Below are 6,000 nucleotides of genomic sequence, written 5' to 3'. Positions count from 1 at the left end.
CAGGGAGTTTACGGACGGTTACAGGTTCAGGGCATATTTGTGTGGAGTTCTGCATTGGTACGTTCCAGTGAGACAAGAAGGTTATGGAGGGGTACAGGTTCAGGGCATATTTGTGGGGAGCTCTGCACTGGTACTTTCCAGTGAGACAATGACTTTATGGAGTGTACAGGTTCAGGGCATATTTGTGTGGAGTTCTGCATTGGTACTTTCAAGTGAGACAGGGAGGTTATGGAGGATACATGTTCATGGCATATTTGTGTGGAGTTCTGCAGTGGGACGTTCCAGTGAGACAGGGAGTTTATGGACGGGTACAGGTTCAGGGCATATTTGTGTGGTGTTCTGCAATGGAACTTTCCAGTGAGACAGGGAGGATATGGAGTGTACAGGTTCAGGGCATATTTGTGTGGAGTTCTGCATTGGTACATTCCAGTGAGACAGGGAGGTTATGGAGGGTACAGGTTCAGGACATATTTGTGTGTCGTTCTGCAATGGTACGTTCCAGTGAGACAGGGCGGTTATGGAGGGGTACAGGTTCAGGGCATATTTGTGTGGAGTTCTGCATTGGTACTTTCCAGTGAGACAGGGAGGTTATAGAGGGTACAGGTTCATGTCATATTTGTGTGGAGTTCTGCAGTGGGACGTTCCAGTGAGACAGGGAGTTTACGGACGGTTACAGGTTCAGGGCATATTTGTGTGGAGTTCTGCATTGGTACGTTCCAGTGAGACAGGGAGGTTATGGAGTGGTACAGGTTTAGGGCATATTTGTCTGGTGTTCTGCAATGGTACGTTCCAATGAGACAGGGAGGTTTTGCAGGGTACAGGTTCAGTGCATATTTGAGTGGAGTTTGGCATTGGTGCATTGCAGTGAAACAGGGAGGTTATGCAGGGGTACAGGTTCAGGGCATATTTGTGTTGAGTTATGCATTGGTACGTTCCAGTGAGACAAGGAGGTTATGGGCGGGTACAGGTTCAGGGCATATTTGTGTGGAATTCTGTATTGGTACGTTCCTGTGAGACAGGGAGGATATGGAGGGTAGAGGTTCAGCGCATATTTGTGTGGAGTTCTGCATTGGTACGTTCCTGTGAGACAGGGAGGTTATGGAGGGGTACAGGTTCAGGTCATATTTGTGTGGAGTTCTGCATTGGTACGTTCCAGTGAGACAGGGAGGTTATGGAGGGTAAATGTTCAGGGTATATTTGTATGGAGCTCTGCGTTGGTACGTTCCTGTGTCACTGGGAGTTTATGGAGGGGTACAGGTTCAGGGCATATTTGTGTGGAGTTCTGCATTGGTACATTCCAGTGAGACAGGGAAGTTATGGAGGGTACAGGTTCAGGGCATATTTGTGTGGCGTTCTGCAATGGTACGTACCAGTGAGACAGGGTGGTTATGGATGGGTACAGGTTCAGGGCATATTTGTGTGGAGTTCTGCATTGGTACTTTCCAGTGAGACAGGGAGGTTATAGAGGGTACAGGTTCATGTCATATTTGTGTGGAGTTCTGCAGTGGGACGTTCCAGTGAGACTGTGAGTTTACGGACGGTTACAGGTTCAGGGCATATTTGTGTGGAGTTCTGCATTGGTACGTTCCAGTGAGACAGGGAGGTTATGGAGAGGTACAGGTTTAGGGCATATTTGTCTGGTGTTCTGCAATGGTATGTTCCAATGAGACAGGGAGGTTTTGCAGGGTACAGGTTCAGTGCATATTTGAGTGGAGTTTGGCATTGGTGCATTGCAGTGAAACAGGGAGGTTATGCAGGGGTACAGGTTCAGGGCATATTTGTGTTGAGTTATGCATTGGTACGTTCCAGTGAGACAAGGAGGTTATGGGCGGGTACAGGTTCAGGGCATATTTGTGTGGAATTCTGTATTGGTACGATCCTGTGAGACAGGGAGGATATGGAGGGTAGAGGTTCAGGGCATATTTGTGTGGAGTTCTGCATTGGTACGTTCCTGTGAGACAGGGAGGTTATGGAGGGGTACAGGTTCAGGGCATATTTGTGTGGAGTTCTGCATTGGTACGTTCCAGTGAGACAGGGAGGTTATGGAGGGTACAGGTTCAGGGTATATTTGTGTGGCGTTCTGCAATGGTACGTTCCAGTGAGACAGGGTGGTTATGGATGGGTACAGGTTCAGGGCATTTTTGTGTGGAGTTCTGCATTGGTACTTTCCAGTGAGACAGGGAGGTTATAGAGGGTACAGGTTCATGTCATATTTGTGTGGAGTTCTGCAGTGGGACGTTCCAGTGAGGCAGGGAGTTTACGGACGGTTACAGGTTCAGGGCATATTTGTGTGGAGTTCTGCATTGGTACGTTCCAGTGAGACAGGGAGGTTATGGAGTGGTACAGGTTTAGGGCATATTTGTCTGGTGTTCTGCAATGGTAAGTTCCAGTGAGACAGGGAGGTTTTGCAGGGTACAGGTTCAGTGCATATTTGAGTGGAGTTTGGCATTGGTGCGTTCCAGTGAAACAGGGAGGTTATGCAAGGGTACAGGTTCAGGGCATATTTGTGTTGAGTTCTGCATTGGTACGTTCCAGTGAGACAAGGAGGTTATGGGCGGGTACAGGTTCAGGGCATATTTGTGTGGAATTCTGTATTGGTACGTTCGTGTGAGACAGGGAGGATATGGAGGGTAGAGGTTCAGGGCATATTTGTGTGGAGTTCTGCATTGGTACTTTCAAGTGAGACAGGGAGGTTATGGAGGGTACAGGTTCATGGGATATTTGTGTGGAGTTCTGCAGTGGGACGTTCCAGTGAGACAGGGAGTTTATGGACGGGTACAGGTTCAGGGCATATTTGTGTGGAGTTCTGCATTGGTACATTCCAGTGAGACAGGGAGATTATGGAGGGTACAGGTTCAGGACATATTTGTGTGGCGTTCTGCAATGGTACGTTCCAGTGAGACAGGGTGGTTATGGATGGGTACAGGTTCAGGGCATATTTGTGTGGAGTTCTGCATTGGTACTTTCCAGTGAGACAGGGAGGTTATAGAGGGTACAGGTTCATGTCATATTTGTGTGGAGTTCTGCAGTGGGACGTTCCAGTGAGACAGGGAGTTTACGGACGGTTACAGGTTCAGAGCATATTTGTGTCGAGTTCTGCATTGGTACGTTCCAGTGAGACAGGGAGGTTATGGAGAGGTACAGGTTTAGGGCATATTTGTCTGGTGTTCTGCAATGGTACGTTCCAATGAGACAGGGAGGTTTTGCAGGGTACAGGTTCAGTGCATATTTGAGTGGAGTTTGGCATTGGTGCATTCCAGTGAAACAGGGAGTTTATGCAGGGGTAGAGGTTCAGGGCATATTTGTGTTGAGTTATGCATTGGTACGTTCCAGTGAGACAAGGAGGTTATGGGCGGGTAGAGGTTCAGGGCATATTTGTGTGGAGTTCTGCATTGGTACGTTCATGTGAGACAGGGAGGTTATGGAGGGGTACAGGTTCAGGTCATATTTGTGTGGAGTTCTGCATTGGTACGTTCCAGTGAGACAGGGAGGTTATGGAGGGTAAATGTTCAGGGTATATTTGTGTGGAGTTCTGCGTTGGTACGTTCCTGTGTCACTGGGAGTTTATGGAGGGGTACAGGTTCACGGCATATTTGTGTGGAGTTCTGCATTGGTTCATTCCAGTGAGACAGGGAGGTTATGGAGGGTACAGGTTCAGGGCATATTTGTGTGGCGTTCTGCAATGGTACGTTCCAGTGAGACAGGGTGGTTATGGATGGGTACAGGTTCAGGGCATATTTGTGTGGAGTTCTGCATTGGTACTTTCCAGTGAGACGGGGAGGTTATAGAGGGTACAGGTTCATGTCATATTTGTGTGGAGTTCTGCAGTGGGACGTTCCAGTGAGGCAGGGAGTTTACGGACGGTTACAGGTTCAGGGCATATTTGTGTGGAGTTCTGCATTGGTACGTTCCAGTGAGACAGGGAGGTTATGGAGTGGTACAGGTTTAGGGCATATTTGTCTGGTGTTCTGCAATGGTACGTTCCAGTGAGACAGGGAGGTTTTGCAGGGTACAGGTTCAGTGCATATTTGAGTGGAGTTTGGCATTGGTGCGTTCCAGTGAAACAGGGAGGTTATGCAGGGGTACAGGTTCAGGGCATATTTGTGTTGAGTTCTGCATTGGTACGTTCCAGTGAGACAAGGAGGTTATGGGCGGGTACAGGTTCAGGGCATATTTGTGTGGAATTCTGTATTGGTCCGTTCGTGTGAGACAGGGAGGATATGGAGGGTAGAGGTTCAGGGCATATTTGTGTGGAGTTCTGCATTGGTACGTTCCTGTGAGACAGGGAGGTTATGGAGGGGTACAGGTTCAGGTCATATTTGTGTGGAGTTCTGCATTGGTACGTTCCAGTGAGACAGGGAGGTTATGGAGGGTAAATGTTCAGGGTATATTTGTGTGGAGTTCTGCGTTGGTACGTTCCTGTGTCACTGGGAGTTTATGCAGGGGTACAGGTTCAGGGCATATTTGTTTGGAGTTCTGCAGTGGTACGTTCCAGTGAGACAGGGAGCTTATGGAGGGGTACAGGTTCAGGGCATATTTGTGTGGTGTTCTGCAATGGTACGTTCCAGTGAGACAGGGAGGTTATGGAGGGTACAGGATCAGGGCATATTTGTGTGAAGTTCTGCATTGGTACATTCCAGTGAGACAGGGAGGTTATGGAGGGTACAGGTTCAGGGCATATTTGTGTGGCGTTCTGCAATGGTACGTTCCAGTGAGACAGGGTGGTTATGGATGGGTACAGGTTCAGGGCATATTTGTGTGGGGTTCTGCATTGGTACGTTCCAGTGAGACAGGGAGGTTATAGACGGTACAGGTTCATGTCATATTTGTGTGGAGTTCTGCAGTGGGACGTTCCAGTGAGACAGGGAGTTTACGGACGGTTACAGGTTCAGGGCATATTTGTGTGGAGTTCTGCATTGGTACGTTCCAGTGAGACAGGGAGGTTATGGAGTGGTACAGGTTTACGGCATATTTGTCTGGTGTTCTGCAATGGTACGTTCCAGTGAGACAGGGAGGTTTTGCAGGGTACAGGTTCAGTGCATATTTGAGTGGAGTTAGGCATTGGTGCGTTCCAGTGAAACAGGGAGTTTAAGCAGGGGTACAGGTTCAGGGCATATTTGTGTTGAGTTCTGCATTGGTACGTTCCAGTGAGACAAGGAGGTTATGGGCGGGTACAGGTTCAGGGCATATTTGTGTGGAATTCTGTATTGGTACGTTCCTGTGAGACAGGGAGGATATGGAGGGGAGAGGTTCAGGGCATATTTATGTGGAGTTCTGCATTGGCACGTTCCTGTGAGACAGGGAGGTTATGGAGGGGTACAGGTTCAGGTCATATTTGTGTGGAGTTCTGCATTGGTACGTTCCAGTGAGACAGGGAGGTTATGGAGGGTAAATGTTCAGGGTATATTTGTGTGGAGTTCTGCGTTGGTACGTTCCTGTGTCACTGGGAGTTTATGGACGGGTACAGGTTCAGGGCATATTTGTTTGGAGTTCTGCATTGGTACGTTCCAGTGAGACAGGGAGGTTATGGAGGGGTGCAGGTTCAGGGCATATTTGTGGGGAGTTCTCCATTGGTACGTTCCAGTGAGACAATGACGTTATGGAGTGTACAGGTTCAGGGCATATTTGTGTGGAGTACTGCATTGGTACTTTCAAGTGAGACAGGGAGCTTATGGAGGGTACAGGTTCATGGCATATTTGTGTGGAGTTCTGCAGTGGGACGTTCCAGTGAGACAGGGAGGTTATGGACGGGTAAAGGTTCAGGGCATATTTGTGTGGTGTTCTGCAATGGAACTTTCCAGTGAGACAGGGAGGATATGGAGTGTACAGGTTCAGGGCATATTTGTGTGGAGTTCTGCATTGGTACATTCCAGTGAGACAGGGAGGTTATGGAGGGTACAGGTTCAGGGCATATTTGTGTGGCGTTCTGCAATGGTACGTTCCAGTGAGACAGGGTGGTTATGGATGGGTACAGGTTCAGGGCATATTTGTGTGGAGTTC

The sequence above is a fragment of the Hemitrygon akajei genome, unplaced genomic scaffold (assembly GCF_048418815.1).
Source record: "Hemitrygon akajei unplaced genomic scaffold, sHemAka1.3 Scf000062, whole genome shotgun sequence".
Classification (NCBI taxonomy): Eukaryota; Metazoa; Chordata; class Chondrichthyes; order Myliobatiformes; family Dasyatidae; genus Hemitrygon; species Hemitrygon akajei.
Note: the sequence above shows the minus strand (reverse complement) of the source record.